This window comes from Chelonia mydas, chromosome 3 (assembly GCF_015237465.2).
Source record: "Chelonia mydas isolate rCheMyd1 chromosome 3, rCheMyd1.pri.v2, whole genome shotgun sequence".
Lineage (NCBI taxonomy): Eukaryota > Metazoa > Chordata > Testudines > Cheloniidae > Chelonia > Chelonia mydas.
Window position 1 is genome coordinate 137,383,289 of NC_057851.1, and position 25,742 is coordinate 137,409,030.

The following is a 25,742-nucleotide window of genomic DNA, read 5'->3' on the forward strand; positions in this document are numbered from 1 at the left end:
CCTTTACCTTCTTTAGGCTGTGCACACTTAACTGTGCAGCAGAGGTGCTGAACAATTTGTATAGTGGGAGTGCCAGGGGGTGCAGCACCCCTAGTTCCAGCACCTATGCTGTGCAGTGCAGAAGAAAAGCATTCCTCCCTCATTCACTGCACAGTAAGGCCAGAATTCCCAGAAGTGCTCAGCACCCATCATCGAGAGCTAGATTTCGTAAGAGCTCAGCTCCCTTTTAGGTACCAAAATTAGGGGCCAGATAATCATAAGTTGGTGCATGTTTGGAGCTGAGTTCTGAAAACCTGGCCCTGACTAGTGGGTGAGTGCAAAGACTCGCCATTCCCACAGGGCTCCTGATCTCCACAGTAAAGGACTATGAACCTGCTCTCTTGAAGAGTTCCTGAGCTTGCTTGTATATGAAGTTCCCTTGCACTGAATGAGGTAAGGTGCATTTTCACTTGACAAATATGTGTGTGTACTTTACAAGTTCTGGTAAAACATTAAGATACCGTTACTGAAAAGCATTTGCATTGCTTAAGATCACCATGCATGCACCAACTAGGATTTTGAAATCGTGATAACTCAGCCAAATCAAACCCAATTTTTACCTGGCCAAAAAAGGGCAGCTTCTCTCTGTAAGATCCATTTCCATATCAACTTTCTACTTCTTAGTCCCCTCCATTTTGGAACAAAAGCTATTCAAGGAAAAGTTGCTAAAAAGAATACAGAATGTGGTTTTACTTCCCCCGTGGTCATCGTTCTCAAAACAGCTCAGGTGTTTTAAAAAAAAAAGAAATTAAAGTTGGTCCAAACGCATCCTCGGGTAAGGATCATGCCTGGAAGAGTTCAGTGTCAAAGCAGAACATTTCCTAAATGCATAAGCAATTGAAAATGGGGATTTAGAATGGAAATGCTTAAACAACCTTAAGTACAGGTGTTGCTAATATAGGGGGATATTTTGGACCAGCCCTATAATGGACCTTTAGGTCACCCCTGTTATTGACCTCTTTCCACACTGAACATTAACCATTAATCCCCAATCAAATTAAACACCGCAGGTTTGCAGAGGTGCTGCAGACTCAAAAGTGGGCACATGATGAGTGCTTTGAATTTTCAGCTGAAGATTTTGCACAGCCCTGGCGTGAATCCCTTTGTTTCAGCCATTGTAACGGTAAACTAAGCAGATGGTATGGGAGCATTATGAGAAACATTACATTAGGCCAGCGACAGGTACGGTAGTATCAGCTGTTCTAGCCGCTGGCCTTCATGGAATCTCGATAACTGTGGAGGAGTGATGCATGTTATTGTTGTTTTTTTCTCATCTCTACAAAACAGTGGTGTTTGATTCAGTACAATGTTGTATGTAATATGCTGTAATTAAACACATACAGACACGAGTGAATATATTCCAGGCTATGTAGGTCACCCAAATGGTGTGTTTAACGTTTAAGGGTAACTATGCAATGCACTTTGGGGTGATTTAGCCTATCCCCACCCCATTAACTTTGATGGCAGTCACTTGCCTAAATCTGCACATTCTGTACTGACTATTCCCTCCTAAAAGGGGGTTGGACTAGATGACCTCCTGAGGTCCCTTCCAACCCTGATATTCTATGATTCTATGAAAAGTTCCAAAAAAAATAGTTATGTTAAAGGTACCTATCCATTAACATTAAGGACCAGATTGTCGTCCCATCTTGTGTGGCCAAGTCCCCCCTCTCCATTTTTGGCCTGGTAGGCAAAAACTGCAGCCCCTGTGCTCGGGTGGAACATAGGGCCGCCTTCTGTGTTTCTCCCCCTAACAAGCAACTCACTGGAAAGAAGGCAGAGGAGAGGTAGGCAGAGCACTGGTCTCCCCCTCTCTCCCAGGTCAGATTTGCTAGCCAGATGCCCAGGACAGAGCATGCTGTGCCATTTAAAGGGATGTAGCAGATTGTTCTCCCCACCCAACCTGCACAAATGCAGTGTTGCCAACTCTGACAACGAGTCTTGCAATATTTCGTGTTTTTCTTGAAATCCCAACTCAGCTTTCATTTACCTATGTAATCTATCTAGCTACAGTTTCTAGTCCTCATGGCTGCAGAGAAAAACCTGAAAGTGGGAAATAATTTTAAAGCCAGTTTCATGATTTTTGGGACCCCAGGTCATGATTCTGGGGGTTGGCAATACTACAAATGACGCACTCGCAATTCTGAGCCTGGGGTGGAGCTGCACTACCCCCACTGCAGGGATATAGCTGGATGCCAACTAGTTCTTAGATTTTATTAGCAAACCTTTACAGAGCTTTAATGTAACATATACAACTATTTGCAATGAGCACAAACCGTGTCACAAACCCTAAACTGCTGCAAATAAGTGTACCGTAATGCTCTCAGTAAATGCAGGAAGAAAAATTCTGCATAAGCCCACTCCCCTCACTAGGCCATCCTTTCAGTAATCTTTAAGAAATCTGTAATCCAACAAAAAACCCTCATTCTAGCATTCTTGTTAATCCAGACATTCTCGTTCTGAGCCACTACGTCTCCATTAAGTTGCGCTTTACTTGAGTTTATTTTAAAATTATGCAAGCAGCACATGTTCTTGTGTATTAAAACAATAAGACGCTTATGGCAATGACTCTCTTTAATAATTATAGTATTTCATATTTTTATTCTGCCTTTCATCTCACAGGATCCCAGAGAATTTGACAAACTATGGTCTCCTACAAACAATCCCAAGCCATAGCGCCATTGACCCCCAGGTTTTTGGTGGAACATACAACTCCATTAAAATGGAAACAGTGGGAGACTAAATTTGGGCCAAGGAAACAGGAGTAAAATCCTGTTAATGAAATTGTTTGGGAACTAAAAATGATTACACAGAGCACACACTACCTTAGTTTTTAAGGTCTCACTCAAGAGAGCCCTACACAGTAAGCATGTCTCTTAATATATTCATCTTGAGGAGGAAGGGTTGCATATAGCCATTTCAAACCTGATGCTTGGATGGATGAGCTAACCCCTTCAGCTACTGGGAAAAAGTTTCAGAAGTACCTAATTTATTTAGGGCTCCTCTACACTTAAAAGTTTTATGGCATAGCTATGTCTGTTAGGGGTGTACACTATAAATGTACATTGGTATAATTACGTCGCTAAGTGGTGTGAAAAATCCTCACCCTAGAGTGACGCAGTTACACCCACCCAAGCCCCGATGTACACAGCGCTATGTGGACAGGAGGGCTTCTTCCATCAACAGCTACCGCCTATCACAAAGGTGGATTAACTACACCAATGGGAGCGGCTCTCCTGTCGGCGTAATAGTGTCCTCATTGAAACGCTACAGTGGCGCAGTTGCAGGGCTTCAGCGTGTTAAGTGTAGACCCATCCATGGTTACTCTACTAAAAGTCCTAATGTAGGTCCACTTTTAAGGAAAGATGCCTTATCCTGAAATCTAATCAGAGCACAAGGCAAACAATAAATTCTCCTGCTGATCACATAGCTCCCTCTCCCAAAGCTGCCTCTACACAAACTCTTGCATAACCCAAAACTAAGAACAACACCACAGCGCCTCTTCCAAGAAACTAAACTTGCTCCCATGTTTAATAAAATCTTGGAAGACTGTGTAACAGCACCACCTGGTTACATGCCTCACCAATTTACTAGAATTCTTTGAGGTGGTCAACTAGCATGTGCACAAGGGGGATGCAGTGGACATAGCGTACTTAGATTTTCAGAAAGCCTTTGACAAGATCCCTCACCAAAGGCTCTTAAGCAAAGTAAGCTGTCATGGGATAAGAGGGAAGGTCCTCTCATGGGTGACTGGGTCTAACAAAACTGGATCTCACAAAACTGGGTGATGGGGTCTAAATTAGCTGTTACCACTCAAGAAAGAGATCTTGGAGTCATTGTGGATAGTTCTCTGAAAACATGTGTGCAGCAGCAGTCAAAAAAGCAAACAATGTTGGGAATCATTAAGAAACAGACAGATAATAATACAGAAAATATCATATTGCCTCTATATAAATCCGTGGTACACCCACATCTTGAATACTGTGTGCAGATGTGGTCACCCCATCTCAAAAAAAGATATATTGGAATTGAAAAAGGTACAGAAAAGAGCAACAAAAATGGTTAGGGGTATGGAACGGCTTCCGTATGAGAAGAGATTAATGAGATTGGGAATTTTCAGCTTGGAAAAGAGACGACTAGGGAGGGATATGATAGAGGTCTATAAAAACATGATTGGTGTGGATAAAGTAAATAAGAAAGTGTTATTTACTCTTTTTCATAACGCAAGAACTAGGAGTCTCCAAATGAAATTAATAGGCAGAAGGTTTAAAACAAACAATAGGAAGTATTTCTTCACACAATGCACAATCAACCTGTGAAACTCTTTGCCAGAGGATGTTGTGAAGGCCAAGACTATAACAGGGTTCAAAAAAGAACTAGATAAATTCATGGAGGATAGGTACATCAATGATTATTAGCCAGGACGGTCAGGGATAGTGTCCCCAGCCTCTGTTTGCCAGAAGCTGGGAATGGGTGACAGGGAATGGATCACTTGACGATTACCTGTTCTGTTCATTCCCTCTGGGGCACCTGGCATTGGCCACTGTCCAGAAGACAGGATACTGTGCTAGATGGACCTTTGGTCTGACCCAGTATGGCCGTTCTTATGTTCTTCCTTAAGGCACACCAATAATAGTAATTCTCAGCATATGTCCATTTTCTTTCAGACTTTTTATTACACAGAAGGAATCACTATTTTGTTTTGTGCTAAAGATAAAAGTTCCATCTCCCTCAAAATACCCCAGTCCTTCAAACCCTGCTCCTTTCAGTTGATGCAGAATGACAAAATCGGTCAGGGAAAATTATGGTTTTCTATTATTCTGTTCTATTCCAACTAGGACTATAAGGGAGCGCTCATCAATATAATTCCGGATTAGTCCTTCTACCAGTCATTCTACTGTCTTGCACATTTGAAATAGAAGAAAAGGAAAAATGCCACCATCACTCTCTGTATATTGAGTGAGCCTCCCAGCCTTCGTCGACAAACTTGGGCGAGCAAGGTTCGCTCCAGTGCTCTAAAAATAGCTATGTAGACAGTGCTCTGAAGTTGGGCTTTGGAGCCCAAGTTGTAGCTCCAGCCATGACTGCAGAGCGCAGTCTACACAGCTATTTTTAGAGCGCTAGCGCGAACGCCACTAGCCCAAGACGGTTGACCTGTATTCGGAGGCTCGCTTCCGCAAGCTGTATAGATGTACACTTAGAAAGAGAAGAGACATCTGCACTGGGAACTTCCTCCTTTCTGGCTTTCCTGACCCCAACTTACTCCCCCTCAGGGTCCACATAAACAGACACTGGTGCATCATTCTCACCATGTGTGACAATGGGATACCGATCTTGACTGGGGCCTATAGGCTCTACCAAAATAAAAATAAAATATAATAAAGTTATAATCAGGAATTGGAACAGAACTTTCCCAAAGGCTGGAGTAATTCAGAACCATGGTTTGAGTTAAAGCCAATCTCTATCTATGATAGGAATAGAAAAATACATTAACCAAGTCATCACTGACACCCTCCCCCCTCCCCCTTCAAAAAAGTATTATCTTTCTAGCTACTCCACATTTATTTTGGGAAAGAAACAGTTGTTCCAAAATGGAGATAAGAGAGCCAACAAATATTAATTGCTGGTGCTTTATTGTGGGGGAATAAATTTTCTATTACTCTCTAGCACTGACGGCATGACATCATGTACCAAAGTCGACACAACAACTCAAGAGTAAGGATCTCTGCAGTAATTCATAGCTCTGAAGAAAACAAACCACGCATGAAAATAAAAATTGAAGATTCAGTCCTTCCACGATCAAAAGGAAGTTCCTCCAAGTAAGGACTGAGTAAAAACCAGGTACGGACTTCAGGATTTGTTCATGGAAGAACAAAGAAATGTAACAGCTTTAACAGAGTATTAAATGATTGTGTGCTCTGAATTAAGTAGATATAATACCCCAAAAAAGTGCACCAAAGTGGCAAAAGTGAGTTCTTTACAACTTGTAAAAAAATTTAGTATTAAGAGAGTAACCTATTTTTGAGGGAAGCAGAAGAGAGATTTTTGATAGAAATACCAAAAAATTAGGAAAAATCAATACTCAATTCTATTTCTAGATTTTCATCTACTGTAGTACACAAAGGCAATTTAGGTACTGACTGCATTGAATCCCTACCTCAAGGTTTTCCTAGACACGTAGATTTGTCATTGTCTCTGACAAACTATTAGTTATGTGGCAAATCAAAATCACTTTATATCTAGTGCATTACCAAAAAATGAAAAAAAAATGGACATACTGAAGAAATAACTTTACCAGAAAAAATATATTTATGTATTTTAACATTTGAAAGTCACAACATGCAGGATGCTTAAAAGACAGTACTAGAAGCTAAAATAGCATAATCAATCATCAAATTATAGCTGGAGAAATCTGCACAAGAGAGTTCAGGGGCTTTCTAGAAACTTAAAGTAAAGGGCTTAGAAACCAGAAAGAAAGGTTGGCAACATGATTCAGAGTCTGAGACGACTTGACGCGCCCTCTACCTGTTCCATATCACAGCATCCAATATTGCTTCTACAGCAGTGAATCTCGGTAGTTCATGGAATGTTAATATTTTGGAGAAATTAGATGGTCAGTGGGTCAGTTCTCTTATGAGTAGGACGTGAGATATTGAGATGAGCTCCAACCACAAAATCTGGATCTAGATTTTGAACACTCCAAAGTGCAAGGGGGCTTGAATGTGGGAATTTGAGATGGCTCATTATAAACATAATGCAAAATTCAAATATGGATTTTGAAAGCAAACATACATACATCAAAATTTGAGAGGTGTCGGGGTTGGCACTTCAATTTGGCCCTGTCTTTATTTAGATATGATTCATTCATGTAGTCCAGTGCATGGATATCACTTCTGCTACTACTAAGATGTTCACAACTTACAGAGTCCTTAAATGAAGTCTCAGGCCCCAGTCCTACAGCCAGCTCCATATTGACACATTCCCACATCCATGTGGGGCCCCAAAGAAGTCAACGGAGTTCAATATGGGCCCCAGTGTCATAGAGTTTATTGGAGAGCTGGGGTCACACCCAGCTTCGGTGTGAAATGTTCAGGGGTCCCCTAGACAGTCTTTGAGGATTTCATTTTTTCTTAAAATGTTTTTAATCTTTATTTGTTCCCTTGTATACTTTTCTTTACTTTTTTGGGCAGCACCAAGAAGGCTGTTGGTATTCAGCAAATAATTCATAAATAACCACAGACTGTTCAGCCCTCCTTTTTGCCTTTGAGCTTTTTATAATCTTTGTGAATTTTTTTCAATTATTGTGTTGGAGTAATGTGTTTCTTTGCTCCTTTATTCTGCATGTTTAGCAAGGTACAAATAAGGTCCCCACATCATTGAAGAATATTTTTTTAGATCTAATTAAAATTTCAGCACAGTGGAAGGAAAATCAGCGAAGATTACAGGACTCAGCAAAAACAGAAAGAAAGCCATATCCAACTGCAAGAAAAGAACAATGCAATGATTGGGCTGACATTAGAGAGACATGGTGGGATGAAAGACATGGCTACAGTGTCAAGAGGGTAGTTTATAACCTGTATAAGAGGGATCACGAGGGGAAGAAAGGAAGGTTTATTGCACTATGCATCAAGTATATCTGCATGCTTGGTAAGGTTCAGAAGGATGAGAGAAGGAGTAAAAGCAAAAAATCTGCAGAGGGAGGGGGTCATAGTAGAGGTATCCTTTACATATCACTGAGTAGGGGGGAAAGAAGACACAGGAAACAGAGCCGGATTAACTCTCCTTTGGGCCCGGGGCTATTAGATTTTTGTGGGGCCCCAGGGGTTTGGAGTGTGGGAGTGGGCTCAGGGCTGGGGCAGGGCTTGGAGTGCAGCTCCAGCTGGGGGGATGGGCTCTGGGATAGGGCCAGAGATGGGACAGGGGGCTGGGGTGCAGCAGGAGGTTCAGGGTGCAGGCTCTGGGTGGGAGTTTAGGTGCAGGAGGGGCCTCAGGGCTGGGACAGGAGGTTGGGGTGCAGGTAGGGGTGTGGGGTCTGGGAGGGAGCTTGGGTGCAGGAGGGGGCTCCGGGCTGGGGTAAGGGATTGGGGTGCAGGAGGGAGTGCGGGGTGCAGGCTCCGGCCAGGAGGCGCGTACCTCAGGCAGCTCCTGGTCAGCGGCGCAGCAGGGCTAAGGCAGGATCCCTGCCTGTCCTGGCTCTGCGCTGCTCTGCTCCACGAGGTGGCTCCTAGGCAGAGGGGCCAGGCCACTCTGCACGGTGCACTCTGCCCAGGCCCGCAGGTGCCGCCCCTGCAGCTCCCATTAGCCAATGGGAACTGCAGAGCCGGCGCTGGGGCAGCACAGAGATTCCCTGAACGCCCTTGCCTAGGGGCTGCAGGGGCACATCAGCAAGCCGGCGCTTGCAGCTCCAGCCCCGGGGTGGGAAGGGGGGAGGCTCAGGGACCGGTATCTGGCCCACGGCATAGAGACTTGCCGCAGGACAGATTAAAATAAACAGCAGGCCACATCTGGCCCGTGGGGCCCCCCTTCGCCCAAGGCCCTGGTCTGCAGCCCCTAAAGCCCCTGCATTAATCCAGCCCTGAGAGGAGAGTAGATGCTCAACACAGCAGTGGGGGAAAGTGGAAGTGGCTCTAAAACCATATTTCCATTCTCTTGATCCTGGGACGATTAAAGGCTACAACAACCCCTGTGGTAACTTAAAACAGCCTAAGAACAGCTCTAAGTTATGTTGGCTGGAGCAACATAGGGATGACATCAATGACTGAGAACTGGCCACAGCTCAGTGCTTCAGCCCTGCCTCCTTACTCTTGTAGCTTCCCTCACTTCTACCTCCTCCACAATAAGAGGGAAATCTTCACTTGCCTTTTGAGGTAGTTTTAAGTCTGCTTTGTACCAAATAAGTGAAAAGGGAACTAAGGCAGGACCAAGGATCTGCCCCAGTGATTCTGGAGAATACATATCAAGAGTCCAAAGGACAAATCCCTGGCATAAATAGGTGCCCCTCTTACTTGAAATCCATGTGACTTGCAGCTGTCTATGCCTGCAATAAATGAGTGCCTAAGCAAAACCAAAAAATTACAGAAACTAGTAATTATTGCAATTTTAATTTTAGTTATTAAGATATGTATTGGAAAATGAATACAGCAAAGCAGAGAGTATGACAGTTTCTTCTCTCAGAGACCAGAGAATTGAACAAGGAGAAAATTGTTGAGACTCTCAAAATGAATATAGGTAATTTTGGTGTAAACAATCACAAACTGGTAGGATATTCTGTATTAGGAATGGACCTAATGGATCCTACAGCCTGACACCAAATTATAAGATGCGATGATATCAGACAGTACATAATATTAGAGAATAGTAAATTACTATAATCAAGGTACACTGGCACAATAGTGATTGTTCTAAGAGGGAAAATTCAGAAAATAATTAGATTACACAAAACTGCTTTAGAAGCCAAAGTTAAAAAAATTCATACAATAAGAAAACAGAAAAGCTGAAGTGCAAGTGTACAGCATGTAGTGCCCACTAAGAACTGTGGGGATAAAACTAGGGACGTACAGTGGAGAAATTAAGTACTATGAGATAATGGCTTAAAATTGAATTTTTCCAAGTTCAATAAAGAAATCGGAGGCAAAAGGAATGCACCATAAAAAAATATAACGCATTTTCAGATGTAGTGATCACATTGCTTCATTGATCCCATGCCTAACAATATACATTGGCAAGCTTTATTAATTCATAATACACTGCCTGCCATATCCCAATGTTTAAATATGAAAAGTCTTGAAAGCTCTTTACACAAGTGTAGCTTTATTTACACTAATTTGCTTTATTTTTAAAGTGAATTTAGGATCAATGAAAGTTGGTAGATTGACATCTGTAGAAAATGGAGCTCTCTAGTTATGTATAGAACAAGCACAGCAGCATAGGGAGCGTCAGTTCCACGTTTCTTGCCTCACCCCATTGATGTGTTCATACACATCAGATCTAGGGATAAGAATACGTTTACCATAATTCACTCTCCATGCCCATACAAACTTGGACCTCTGCCCTCAGTACCAAGAAAAAGCTGCCAATTAATTTGTCATAGTGCTGTGTGGTGGGGGTGGTTGTTTTTGTTTTCTGTTTGTGATGTAGAGACATCTGTGCACTAGAAACTGGACTGAGACAACCAACACATTTCACATATGCCACTGAACAGCTGTTAAATGGTGATGACTTTTGGGGACTGGGAGAATTGCAACTGTGGGTTTTTCAATATAACAGCTGATTCATAATAGAAATAAGACATTGAAAACAGTCATTTTCGGAGTGACTCTTGCACTTCTCTGGTGTTCGAAGTCATTTGTGCCTTTCAACCCACTTGAGCGTTAAACAATAATCACCTCAAAATTCATTGCTTGTCATGTCTAAATATTTTACCCTTAATCTACATGTGTAACTCTCAGTAATGTTAAGGGAAGTTATATGTTTGCATCAAGAGGAGAACATACATCTTGAGACCAAGTGCTGTACTGGCCCAAATCAATCATATCTTCCTCTCGCAGTAATTAAAACTCTATTGCCATTCATGCCTAACCACTGAAGTGTTATGTACATTTCCATTATATCACACCAGGATTACATTAAGAAACACTGTTCTAAGTTGTTTTTTGAGGGCATCATTCATGTTGATTTCACAAGGTTTAAACAGTTGGAGCGGTGGAAACTTACCACTGAAAGCCCCTTTTAAACTCTAACATTACTCATTTTGAGCTTCACTACTGAAGCATGTTAAAGGTCTATTTAAATGAAAAGATCATTTATATCCATAAAAATATACCATATTATTTTAATTGTACAGTAATTTCTTTGCCCTATCTTGAAGGAAGTTAATTGAAAAAAATGGAAGTGATTTGTAAAATATAAATGTAATATAAAACATCTCCATTACAGAGTACATAAATTAATCACTACAATTGATTAGTACAAACATTTAAACCCCTATTCTTGATATTGCTAGTGACTTTATGTGCTACCTAATTTCAATTGTATTACATAATATATATCCATTTAACGGACCTCTTATGAGGAATGAAGAACCAGGTCAGGAGTAATATAAGCAATAATAAATTACTGGGATCAATTAACAACATCTTTAGGATTTAAGTATATAAACCATCTGCACAGCCAATTCTATGAGTCTGATGAATGAATAATAATGATCCGTAGAGTGAATTAATAATCTGTTGTGTGTTGGCCATTATTTGGATCTTAAGAAAATTACATTACCTGTAAGCAAAGATGTAGCTGTGCTGAAACCTCATTTCTCATTACCATATTTAGTTCCATTTAAAGTACACAAACATTCTACAAACTAACATAAGAGGTTGAATCTATTGCCCTCAAGCTGCATGAATTTTAGGGATACTATCATAGACTGGTTAGTAAAAGATATCAGGAAAGCCAACAAAATTCTTCTTTCAAAACACTCAGTTCCCTAATTTTAAACTAGAGGTGGTCCCCAATCAAAATACAAGATTACAACATCACAGAATAGTGCGGGTATTCCAAACCTTAATTCTGATCCAGTCTCCATCTGGTGTATAGCCCCAGTCTTTATAATGGGCCAAACCAAAATCCCAGATCCAAACTCTCCATGACTGGAGTGTTGGAAACATGGATCAGAAGTTTGCAACTTGAGCCTAGAGTTCAGTGTTTGTGGTTTATCTTTTGCTAAATATATTGTAAGAAGCCATCGTGATCAGATACAATAAGTAAAGAAAGGAAAGGAAACTCAAATTTAATACACAAGTTTTATACACAAGTAAGAACTGTGAGTGGGTGAGTATACAGACTTTTATTCCTAAAATTCCTAATGGTTGCCACATCAATGCAGCTCCATTTAGTGTAGAAAAATCACCATTTTGTGCTCTAAAAGCAAAGCACCTTTCTTTGACCTTGCTTTCTCTAACAAATGCATAGCAACCTGTGTGTGTATATATCTATTTATAAAGATAGATTTAAAAAATCAAAACAAAACACTCCATTGCACACATTTCTTCTTCTCAGGAGAAGATGAGAGAACAAACACATGATAGATGTTAGTCACATTGTTTAATGTGCTACCAGAAGTCATTCAGATACGGTGATGAGTGCAGCCTAAGAACGTGGACAGACTGGACTAAATTAGGATAGAAGGGGATATAGGAAAGGTGGATGGGAACACAAAGGATGTCATCCTACACCCTCCCCTCCCCCACCACCAGTTCCACATTATATGCATACACCCACTCACACACCTTAGTTTGACTAGCTATTGGCCTGCTTGAGGACAGGGACTCTTTTCATACTTTTATTACTTTGCCCCCATCTTTTTCTGAATGCCATGTCCCCTCACACGAGATGATGCAGGCAAAGACAGCAGAAATCTGATTAAATTTACAGTGCATCATTCAGGATGGTGGAAACTTTTTGAGATCAGCTAATCTTGCAAGAATTTGTCGCTCTCAGTCTGAATTCTTGGGAGCACAGCTCACCAAATTTCAGCACCATCAAATGTGAACTTTTAACCCTCACCTAACCCTAATCCAGCCCCTAACACTGCTTTCTTGGTCCATCCCATATAAATTCGATTTAGTTTTTAATTTGAAACATTGTCAGAGTGCACAAAAATGTGCTGGGTGCCAAGTACAAGTGATGAAAAGAGGTTGGGGGTTTAAATAAATGCTTAACTTGCAGCTCTTCAAGGGTAAAACTCATCCCCGTGCATGGCAATCCCCATGCAAGGCAAACCACATCTACATGGACACTTTAAGTCCTTCTTAAGCTTTGAGCTGGCCCTCTGCACACAAGGGATATTTCACTCTAAAGCAGTGGTTCTTAACCTTTACTGCAGCCTGCATCCCTTTCGTTCTCAAAATGTGTTCTCGCACCCCTTATCAAAAATCGTTGACGTAGGTCAGTTCTTTAAACCTAGATATATTTTTGTTTGTATAGTACAGTATTTGTTAAAAATGTATAATGTTAATAAATACATAGGTTTGATGAAACAAAGTAGTTGTACTTACGTGCCTGTGCTTAATTTGTGTTTTTGATGATTTACCTTCTAAAAAAATTTGGCATGTCTTGCACCTCCAGAAAGGGCATCTCGCACCCCCAAATGGTGTGTGCACCCCAGGTTAAGAACCACTGCTCTACAGGAACTGCCACAATATTATGCTCAATAATATTAAACAATTCCCAAGTTCTAAGTAAAACTGTATGCTTGGGTTCCATTCCCAGCTCTGTCACTGATTTACTGTGCAGGTTTGGTGCAAGTCCCCTAACTTCTCAGTAAGTCAGTTTCCTCTGCAGAAAAATGAGGGAAATTGTACTTATCCTCTTTGCAAAGTGTTTTGAGATCTATGGGTGAAAAGAGGTATGTAACTAACTATGTATTAATGTTATTACTAATTGATGCATTTTCTCATTGGAATCCACTTTATATTATTCATCCTTAGGAAGAAGTAAGGGGAAGGTACTATAGGATTTTAGTTCTTGAATTGGGTCTCGTTGCAACTTCCTTCTGCTGCTGTAGCATATTTTGTTGACAGACTCCAGTACTCTTGGCGTTAAACAATCAGGAGCCCTATGTACATCTGCTATGAAAAGGTTGCCTAGCAACAGCAATCAAAGTGCATTTTGCCCTCACAATTCTCCTGTAGATTAAGAGAAATCTCTCCACAATATTCTAATACCTTATGTTTCAATAGCTGTATATATTTGAATTTTTAAAATTTTATTTATTTATTTTGTGACCTAAGACTGCTTCACATCCAGAGAAGGTCATTGTTTGAAGCAGAAAAAGGTTCAGAGACTCGTTTGATGTAGAAATATTCTTTGACAGCTCATTGAGTTTATTTGCTATCCCCCGTTCTTCTGCCATTTCAGAATCTATTCCAGCTGCCCCATGGGAGCTGGAAGCCATTAGCCTGAATTATCATTCTGAATGCAAATTTCACAAGGTAACACAAAATTGTAGCGGTTTTCATATCCTGTAGTTATAGTGGTGCATCCTCCTTAGAAAGGTAACGAGTCCCTTATGTGCTTGGTTATTAATAGCAATGATTTTCAATATGCTTCCTCATTGACAATATATTGTAACAATTTGTTAAAAATATGAAAACCAGTATTTCTAGAGACAAAGGTATAGTACATAACATTTAGCACAGAATAGCTGCTGTACTTTAAGCATGTACATACCTAATATATTCACATGAATAGGTCCATACCTATTCAACAAAATACATACACTTGTGCTTAACTTCAAGCACATGCTTATACCCCTATGACTTCCATGGACAAACACATGCTTAAATGCTTTGCTGAGTAGGGACAGACTTAAGCACAAGTTTATGTACTTAGATATATCATGGCTAAGACTGGACCCTTGGTTAGAGAGATCTGAGTGCCCAGACTATAATTATAAATAAGTGAGGCAGCGGGAATGCTTGTCCCTGTCTGTCTTTCTAAAACCCTACTCATTTTCCAGTCTCTCTCTCTCTCATATAGACTGCTATTTAGCTAAATGTGTACGTTCTCATATCCCACCTCCCCCACACTAGCACAGTAATGCGGACCTCTCTCTATGTTAATGAACTTTCCTCTGTGAAGTCCAATATCAAATATAGCCTTGATTAAAACAATCAATAGAGTTTTCAGCTCCACTGGTCTTTGTTCAATGGATGAGCAAATTAAAATGAGAATTCCATTTTATCCCAGGTCAGGAACTTACACAAAAGCAGCAGTGCACTGGATGCAAGATATAATTTTGTACACTCGGGGTATTCCTACAGAAACATACCACGCAATACATTCAACTCATCATCCCTGAGCTGTGTCTACACTACCACTTGTGCAGTTCCATTAGTGGAAGCAACAGGGGCGTAGTTTGAGAAAATAAAGTGTAGCATTGGCATGGACTCTGGCAGCAAATATACCTTAGCGACAGTTAGCAAATCCAGATCATGTGAACCTGGGATAGTAAGATGCCTGTTTGTAGAAGCAGCATGAATACAGTAAACAATTCTCGAGGAAATCAACTTTAAAGTCACACCAGGATTCTTTAAGAGAGTTAAACATAATGCACCACTTATATAATATTTTTGATGTGGAAAAATTTCAACAGTAGTTTCCAGCAAAACAATATTTAGAAATATATTTTTGTACTACATCTTTGGTGTGGTAAATCCAGGACAAAACAGCTACAAAAGGGGGGTAGTAATTAGTCCCAGGGGATTAAAAGGCCCCTCCCTATCCACTGAGGAGAGAGAACCATGGGGCAATAAGGTTCAGCTGGAAAAGGGGTTGCTAGGGAACCAATTAGGTTCAGCTGACTCCAACTACTTGGGACCTTTTTAAACCCTCTCCTGGGTGGTAGGAGGGGAAGAGTGAGGGAGTGAGAGGAATCATAGAATATCAGGGTTGGAAGGGACCCCAGAAGGTCATCTAGTCCAACCCCCTGCTCGAAGCAGGACCAAGTCCCAGTTAAATCATCCCAGCCAGGGCTGTGTCAAGCCTGACCTTAAAAACCTCTAAGGAAGGAGATTCTACCACCTCCCTAGGTAACGCATTCCAGTGTTTCACCACCCTCTTAGTGAAAAAGTTTTTCCTAATATCCAATCTAAACCTCCCCCATTGCAACTTGAGACCATTACTCCTCGTTCTGTCATCTGCTACCATTGAGAACAGTCTAGAGCCATCCTCTTTGGAACCCCCTTTCAGGTAGTTGAAAGCAGCTATCAAATCCCCCCTCATTCTTCTCTTCTGCAGACTAAACAATCCCAGCTCCCTCAGCCTCTCCTCATAAGTCATGTGCTCTAGACCCCTAATCATTTTTGTTGCCCTTCGCTGGACTCTCTCCAATTTATCCACATCCTTCTTGTAGTGTGGGGCCCAAAACTGGACACAGTACTCCAGATGAGGCCTCACCAGTGTCGAATAGAGGGGAACGATCACGTCCCTCGATCTGCTGGCAATGCCCCTACTTATACATCCCAAAATGCCATTGGCCTTCTTGGCAACAAGGGCACGCTGCTGACTCATATCCAGCTTCTCGTCCACTGTCACCCCTAGGTCCTTTTCCGCAGAACTGCTGCCTAGCCATTCGGTCCCTAGTCTGTAGCGGTGCATTGGATTCTTCCATCCTAAGTGCAGGACCCTGCACTTATCCTTATTAAACCTCATCAGATTTCTTTTGGCCCAATCCTCCAATTTGTCTAGGTCCTTCTGTATCCTATCCCTCCCCTCCAGCGTATCTACCACTCCTCCCAGTTTAGTATCTAGGGATACTATTTAGGGAAGCTGCCAGTAGGCTGTTTGCAGCAAGACACCAGACCTTCCCAGTAGGGAGGCTGCACTCACTCCCCAGAAGGGAAGGAACACAAGCACAAGGGACTGACTGAGGAGAGGAGTAGCAGGACCCTGTGCCACCGATGAGGATTCACCTTGCCCCAAACCTGAGTCTCAAAGGCTAAAAAGGACTGAGCCTACTGAGGCGAACAAGGTATTTTGCCATATTGGGTTCAGTGTGGAATAAGGCTATTAGATGTGGTGTACTTAAAAGATGTGTTAAAATCTGTAGGCTGGCCCTTTAAATGTCAGGGCTTATGGTAGTGGGCTTTGTAGGAAAATGTGCAAAGTGGCGCAAGCTGCAATCAGTTTGCAGGTAGACAACCTAGAATTAGGTGGGGCAAACTGCACCTCTCCGTCTTAGGGAGCAGCCTGCTTTGTCTCTCTTGCTCTTTCTCTGTTTGTGGGTTCTTATATGCTATTCTGAATTCTAAGAAATAAAGCAGTTTTATGTTGCAGCCTTCCGGCAACAGTATTTATGGTTTTAGTTAACTCCAGTCTTTGTATCCCATGAAAACATAACACACCAATGCAAGGAGCAAAGCACATGCAATCCCTCTGGGACAACTCAGGCTGGGCTGCAGTTACGAGGGAAGAAGGGAACACATGCAAAACAGTTTAGGACAGGCCACTGGGACCTTGGGGGGATCCCATTGCTTCTGCACTCCAGCAAGGCCTGGGTGAAGAGATCATGTTGAGCAAAAGTGGGAGCTGCTGGATCAGAGGTCTTCTCATAGAGCAGAGGTGGGCAAACTACAGCCCGCGGGCCACATCCGGCCCGCAAGACCGTCCTGCCCAGCCCCTGAGCTTCTGGCCTAGGAGGCTAGCCCCCGGCCCCTCTCCTGCTGTCCCCTCTCTCCTGCAGCCACGCCACTGCGTGGGCAGCGGGACTGTGAGCTCCTGCCGCTCTGAGCAGCACGGTAAGGGGGTGGGAGGGTGGCGGCGGCAGCAGCAGTGCACGCGCGGTGGTAACAGGGTTGGGTAGGGGGTCCTGGCGGCAGTCAGGGGACAGAGAGCGGTTAGGGGCAGGGGGTCCCGGGGGGTAGTCAGGGGACAGGGAGCAGTTGGATGGGGCGGAGGTTCTGGGGTGGTCAGGGAACAGAGTGGGTTGGATAGGGTGTGGGAGTCCCGGGGGCCTGTCAGGGGGTGGGGACAGGTCGGGGCAGTCAGGGGACAGGGAGCAGGGGGAGCGTTTTGGGGTGGGGGTTCCCAGGAGGGGGCAGTCAGGGGACAAGGAGCGGGGGGGGGGGGTTGGATGGGTCAGAGGTTCTGAGGGGGACAGTCAGGGGGTGGGAAGTGGGAGGGTGCGAATAGGGGATGGGGGCCAGGCTGTTTGGGGAGGCACAGCCTTCCCTGCCCGGCCCTCCATATAGTTTTGCACCCCGATGTGGCCCTCGGGCCAAAAAGTTTGCCCACCCCTGTCATAGAGGAAGCTACCAAAGCCATCTGAGCAGTTATATCAAAGCTCCCTGCTAAGAATGGGAGCTGAGCTGCTATCAGCTGCTGCTGGACGAGGAGGAGGGAGTAGCAAAGAGGCAGGATGGAATCAAATAGTGGACAAAGATCAGAACTGAGACAGAACTGTAGCTCCTTGCTGCTAAAAGCAGAAGACTGGGGCGATGGGATCTAGCATGTTCTTGAAGGGCCACTGTTTGGGTGCCAAAAAAAATTTGCCTCAGGCTGCCTCTAGTGTTTGGAGTAGATATGGTTCAACCCAGTAATGCTGAGCATTCATGGAGAATGAGTCCTTTGACTGAGAAACTGGCAGGAGAACACTGATGAGAATGTCTTGGCTTGGCACTAGCATGTTGTGATTGACCTAAGCTGTTACCAGAAACATCTTTAATTTTACGCAAACTTACTGCAGCAGAAGTAAAATTATATGTGCTGAAAAAGTATTTTGGGAAGGGTGCTTTACTTTCTGGCTAGTCCCACCAGATTTATGACTTCCTTATTAAGGCTAGATTGTGACTTGGAATATGCACCTGCATAAGGGTATAAAGCGGAATAAGAACAGCAGTAAGCAGGTGCTGTGCACCTGTTGCTTTGCCCCAGGATCATGAGGGTGGGAAGGGGTGGGGAGCCAAGGTTCTGCTAACTCCATTTGTCCAAGTAACTAGCCAGCACAGCTGACCTGCAGTGGGGGCATCATAATTATCCCCCCACACACACAGAGCCAGAGGAAGTTGTGCCTCAGAGAGGTGGTGGTGGTGTGCCTGTGGGACAATGCTTCCTGGGGCTATTACTAGGCTGGTGCAGCTTGTGACTAAGAACTGTGCTAAAAGCACAATCTAGCCCTTCATTTTCAATGAAAAACGTTCCGAGGCGTTAGATTCCACCTAATGATTACTAATTTGTTTATGAAGCTGACAGGATGAATTTCTTTCTATTTCAATCTACATTATGTGAGGCGTCACTTTGTCAGTTCAGGGGAAAGGCAAAGAAGTAGGAGCAATCCTCTATTTTAATTTTTTTTAAAGAAATAAAACCATTATAAGAATGAAATGAATGAAGGTTGTTCCTCATCGGTAATTTTGCTTCCCCCTGGGCTTGACAGTATTTACAAATGAAGCATTTTCCTTCAAATATAAAATGTGAGCTACCTAGAATTTTAGTTGTCCATTCTCTCCATCCCCACCCCCCTCAAAAATCTGCCAACTAATTTTCCTACTGTAATTAAATATTTACAGATGGTACCATGCAGTATTTTATTTCTACTTTCTCACCTACAGCCCTGGAGGCATTTTTACATCTCCAAACCGTGTGCAATTGAAAAACTGTCACTAGCAACATCAATATCCTAAAAGTTTGTTTTTGGAGTGTGTGAAATGACTGAGCAAGCATCTTTTAAAAGGAAGTGAAATAGTATAGTACGGTATTTTGACAGCCAAGCACAATGGGGTCCTGGTTCATGACTAGGGCTCATAGGTACTGTAAAATAATAAATAAATAACAGTAATAGAAAATGATAGGCCAAATCATTGTATCACTGGTGTAACTCCATTGACGGCAATGAAGTTATGCCAGACAAATGCGGCCAATTACAGTATTCATGCTTTGAATTTAGACTCTGACTAGTAGGGTTAAGTTTTGCATTCCAAGACTGAAGCAAAAGTCAAAGCTGTTTAATAGGTGCATAATACTTCATTTTGTAAACTAAGTGTTAAAACAAGTTGTAGTTTTTCACCCAGGGCTGACTGAAGACAAACAGAGCCTGTAGAGAAGTGAAATTTGAAGTCCAACTAGTCAGAGTCCTGTATTTTAGATATTCAAATTCAAGTCTCTTGTCTCTGTGAATACTGGGCCACCTTCTGAGATGGTGTAATTCAGCAGAGCTGCATTGCAGAGTTATGCCAATTTACACCAGCTGAGGATTTGGACCTCTAAAATCCTATTAAAGAAAGTGATTTAGGGAGAGTCTGTTCTCCTGGACTGCTAACGGGACTGACAGCCAGGATTTCCTCAATTCTAATATTAGTTTGGACACTGATATGTTGGACAGTCTTGGGACAATCGGTTAACCTTGGTGCACCTCATTCTGTGGCCTGTGTTATGCAGGACATAGCACTAAATGGGCTTAACAGTCCCTTCTAGCCTTAAAAATCTATGCTGCTTTGCTAATTTTAAAATGGAAATAATAGCAATTTCTATTTCACAGAGGTGTTGCAAGAACAACTTTGAACAGGGAAAGCAGTACTGTATATAGTGTTAAGTGATATTATTCAGTGATTGAGACAATAAACAATGACTAAAGAGCATTAGGGGATGAATAGGAATCACCTAAGAGTTGTTACTCTTAATTTGCTTAATCTTTATAAATAGATATTTCTAGGGAAAAGAGGGTGAAAGAGCAAGCAATCCTTTTTCCACCCTATCACTGTGGAATCCCTCCACCTCAGACATCACAGTCTTTGTCATTCTCCACAGGCTAACTCCTCTTATTTTCTGTCAGTAAAGAACTTAAGTATGCGAATGGACCCATTGCTTTCAGCTAGACTCCTCACTTGCTTAAAGTTACACATGCGCTTAACTGCCTTGCAAGACTGGGGCTAAGCATGGCAAAGGGCATTATGCAGCTGCATTACATTTGCACTAATTTCAACACCATGAAATTGCATGTATGGATACAAAGTATATCTTTTGGGCCTCACATCTGATCTAGTGTAGCCCATTTTCAGTTAAACGAACAGTGAATTTGAAACAGATCTTCATTGCAGAGCCCCCATATGTTATTCTGTTCTCATAAATAAAGTAACAAATATATTCAACAAAAGAAATAAATTAGCATAAGAACATAAGAATGGCCATACTGGGTCAGACCAAAGGTCCATCTAGCACAGTATCCGGTCTACCGACAGTGGCCAGTGCCAGGTGCCCCAGAGGGAATGAACAGAACAGGTAATCATCAAGTGATCCATCCCCTGTCGCCCATTCCCAGCTTCTGGCAAACAGAGGCTAGAGACAGTATCCCTGCCCATCCTGGCTATTAGCCATTGATGGACCTATCCTGCATGAATTTATCTAGTTCTTTTTTTAAAAAAATTAGCAACATTAAGAGAATGGGATTCTGCAACAAGTTAATGTATTTATATATCATACTAAACCACTAAAATTTTTTGCGCAATTGAAATCGTACATATTCCCAAATGGTATATTAGGTTATAATTTCACACAATGAGTTTATTCTTGAATACGTTTTCTTCTCAAAAATACTTTACATAAATTCACATTCACTGTTTCCTCTCCCTTCACACACATACACCACCAACTTTTTATGCACTATTTTCTCACTATTACACGACTAGTTCTATCTAGAAGATACAAATCACATGGAAATACCTCAGTAACGTGTTTTCCTATTGATTCACTGTAGCACTTATATTAATTTCACTATAAACTGACGTATTTGCATCAATAAAATACTTTTTACACATCTCAAATACAAGCATGTTTTCTTTACCCTTGCTAATTCCAACAAAATTCTGTTCTGGTTTATTTCCACACCACTGTTTTTTTGCTCTTTTCAGAAGAACCATTAGTACCCATAAGATCCTCCTATGTTAATGCCCAGGTGGTCCAAATATTTAGTCTCTCAATATAAGTTTGCATCTCAGGTTGTTCAATAAGGTCACTTACCTGTCCAAACACACCAGTGGGGGAGAGGGGAGAGAAAAGAGCCTCCTACAAAAGGCCTGTGAAACACTTAAGTCCCAGGTAAGCTCTATTCTAAGAACTGCAGTTGGAATTAAGTGGCACATAGACCTTGTGCAGGCCCCCAGCATAGAGGTAAATTTCACTCAGAGAAAACACCAGAGTTTCATCAGTCACTCTTACAGAGCCATGCTACCAGAAGGGAGTGCCACTGGGGACCCTCAGAGTTGGTTCAGGAGCAGAAGTCCTCCACGTGGATGGCCCTAGTCTGTCACTGGATCCACTGGATGTGAAGGAGGGGAATCCCATTCCCTTTGATGGGAGGAATCTCTGAGAAGGAGTTTCTATGAAGATCCTCTCCCAAAAAGTACCAGGCAGTAGCTTTTCAGGTGGAAGGGAATAAGCTTGCACTGAATTTTAGAATACGTACAAAACAGAGATCATTTGGTTCCTGACTTCAGTAACACTCAATTCCAAATATCTATCAGTAAACAATTTTATACCTAAATAAGCAATTTAGTCAGAACACAATAGAACATCATTTGGCTGCATTCCTTGTCAGCGGCATTGTTTAATCTGAGCGTTTGTATTATCATCCCTTTGTTCTAAAATTATTGATCTTATTTGTGTAAGTGGAAGGAAAACTTTTGGATACTCTTCTGCAGTGGATGTTACAACACTATCTAATTAGGTCATCTCCCAATAGGTCTGAGCATTGCTTGTTTTAGTAAGACCTGATACTCTTTGAAGTTTTAGGGAGTTGAAAAATTCTAATGTTAAATTGAAAGTATGCACAAAGTTTATCTAAATTAAAAATGCAATGACGCAATTGCTAATGTGAGATCTGTTAAAATGTCCAAGGAAAACATATTATTGTAATTTACACAGACAGTGAAAAGTAGGTAGCTTAGACAAACAGAATTTCAGAGAAGCATCAATCTTGTTCCCAATGGAAATGGGTAATGAAGTGAAAATAGCAGTACACTTTCAAACTAATTCTGCTAAGTGCATGGACACAAATGATACTCAGTTAAGGCTTCAAGTGATGTATATGTACTGCCTTTAACTATAAACATGGGAGTTGCTAATTCAAGACATCATTACAAGTTAACAACAAATCAAAACAAACAGATAAGTGTATTTAAAGCCTAAAAATATACATGATTCTGATGCCATAACCTGTCTAACTACTCATATGGTTTAGTACTCACATGGGAAAGAAACAAAACAAAAAAAAATTCACAGCAGAACAAAAGCAGGCATATTGTCCTCTGCAGTCCATTGCACGCAATGGGTATACAGCGGAGACTAAAGGGTCACGTATGTCTCGTATCACTCAAGAAGTTTTTTGGGGTGCAAGGTCTTAAAAAATAGTCATTGTTTTCTGGTGTCCATGGAAGATCTGCATGGACAAAGGAAAGAAAAAGGAAAGTAAAACTGTTCAGCTTCTATAGACTTAATCACCATGCATTATTCTTTTAACATACTATATGTAGTAAAGAGAGCTAAATTGTCAATGAAACATTCTGATCCTTGCCTCCTAGAAGCTCTAATGGTTTAAGGAGCTACATTTTTTCTTTCTTACTCTCTTATCAGAGCCCTTGTGACTTGTTTGTGGCATGTATTTTTTCTTCTCTTTCCATTTTCCATTATTTACTATTTTCAGCCTTTTACTCTGATTACTTAATACATCTATTTCCCTGCTGGCCTTTTCTGTCAATGGTGACTCTAAGCAGAAATAGCAGTAAGAAGCTGTTTGAAATCTAGGGACTTGGAACCGTTGGTGTGTATCTAGTAATAGCAAGCAACGTTCTTTGATGGCAGCCAATGCTTACTGAAGAGCTGACAGCACCATTTAGTTACAGTTTGCAAATGTGCAAGTCAAATTGTCTACAGACCAAAATCATCCTTAGAAACAATCAAAAATATCAGAGGCAGAAAATGTGTCTTAGATCTGTTTGTAAAGCACAATGTTGGCATTTTTAAATGGATTTTGAGAAGAAGAAAATACATTGAAAACCCCCCAAATCTATTTCCCTTTGATGCAATTATTTACATGTATAGATCAGCATGCAGAATTGTATCGTACCCCCTGCATCACACAGACATAAATCATGCCCAGCTCTAACCTAAAGACAGTTGGGACAGATGCTGAATATGAAACATTTGCACAGACACTGGCAGAGAGCTCTTGTGAAGATACATTTGACCCTGACAAACATATATCCTGAGGGTATTTCAGCCAAAACATTTCCCAGATTGTTCTGCAGTAGTCTCAGTGGGTAAAATTCACCCCTGGGCAAAAGATCAAAGCCCTATGGCACTACTTAATTCCCACCTAAGGCCTATACTGACTTAAGAGGTGCGCAGGGGTGAATGTCAGCCAATATCACCAATGCACTGGAGAGACTGGGAGAATGTATTTAGAAGAGGGGTATGGATGGTATAAGCTAAACCAGGGGCTCTCAAACTGTGGGTTGGGACCCAAAAAGTGGGTCAGGACACCATTATAATGGGGTCACCAGGGCTGGCTTAAGACTTGCTGGGGCCCAGTGCCGAAGCCTGAGCCTAGGGTGACCAAGTGTCTGGTTTTCGACTGGAACACCCGGCTGAAAAGGGACCCTGGCGGCTCCGGTCAGCAGTGCTGCGTAGCCAAGGCAGGCTAGTCCCTACCTTTCCTGGGGCACCGTGCTGTGCCCCGGAAGTGGCCAGCAGGTCCAGCTCCTAGGTGGAGGGGGAGTGTGTGTCAAAAGGCTCTGCGTGCTGCCCCCACCCTGAGCACCGACTCCACACACTGGGAGCTGATGGGGGCGGTGCCCGCGGGCGAGACCAGCGCATGCCGCGAAGCATCCTGCCACCCCCCCACCAGCACGGTGCCCCAGGATAGGCAGGCAGCCTGTCTTAATGCCCCCGCTGTGCCGCTGATCAGGAGCCGCCCAGTAGTGCCCCAACCCCTCGCCCCAGCCCTGAGCCCCCCCGCAACCCAGAGCCCGCTCCTGCACCCCAAACCCCTCATCTCTGGGTAAGACGAAGGTAAGCCCGTACACCCAGCCCAGAGCCAGTACCCCCCGCTGCACCCCAACTCTGATCGCTAAGCCCCCTCCAAACCTGGAGTTTTCTCCTGCACCCCAGAGCCCTCACCCACCCTGCACCTCAACCCCCTGCCCCAAACCAGAGCCCCCTCCTGCACTCTGAATCCCTCATCCCCGGCCCCACCCCAGAGCCAGCACCCCCAGCCCAGAGATCCCTTATCCCTCCCACACCCCAACTCCCTGCCTCAATCCACAGCCCCCTCCCATGTTCCGAATCCCTCGGCCCCACCCTCCCCAGCCTGGAACCCCCTCCTGTACCCCAAACCCCTCATCCCCAGCGCCTGCACCCCCAGCCGGAGCCCACACCCCAACTCCCTGCCCCAAACTGGAGCCCCCTCCCACACTCTGTACCCCTCATTTCTGGCCCCACCCCAGAGCCGACACCCCCATTTAGAGCCCTCACCTCTCTCGTACCCCAACCCCATCCTAGCCCAGTAAAAGTGAGTGAGGGTGGGGGAGAGTGAGCCCCGAGCAAGGGGGAATGTAGTGAGCGGGGGGGGCGGGGCGGGGCCTTGGGGAAAAGGCGGGGCTAGGATGTTCAGTTTTGTGCCAGTAGCAAGTTGGCAACCCTACCCAAGCCCCACCATCCGGGGCCAAAGCCGAAGTCTGAGGGCTTCAGTCCTGGGTGGCAGGGCTCAGGTTACAGGCCCCCTGCCTGGCACTGAAGCCCTTGGACCTTAGCTTTGGCCCCCTGCCCAGGGTGGTGGGGCTCAAGCTGTGGTCCCGGGCCCCGAACCCAGGGCGGCAGGGCTCGGACAGGCTCAGATTCCGCTGCCCGCCCTTCCCCCCGGGGTTGTGTAGTAATTTTTGTTGTCAGAAGGGGGTCAGGGTGCAATGAAGTTTGAGAACCTCAGAGCTAAACTAAGTAGGTAGGTAGACAGGCTAGTTTGTACTGAAACAAAACCATTAATACAGTAACAGTTTATCTGCTAAAGCCCAAAGATTAAAAAAAAAAAGAAAAAGAAAACTGCATACATTGGGCAGTGACCTCCATCCAATATAAACGCACCAAATTCAAGTGCATGAAGAGCCTGGGGCAGGATGCTGCTTGTCAGAAAAAGGATTTATTTATTTATTTGAGCCTCTAGA

General features: G+C 43.1%; 1 protein-coding gene across 4 annotated transcripts in view; it reads right to left on the reverse strand.

The window, feature by feature from the left end:
• SMYD3 (SET and MYND domain containing 3) overlaps positions 1-25,742 on the reverse strand; it is a 633,600-nt gene that overhangs the window by 366,791 nt on the left and 241,067 nt on the right. The window lies entirely within an intron of this gene.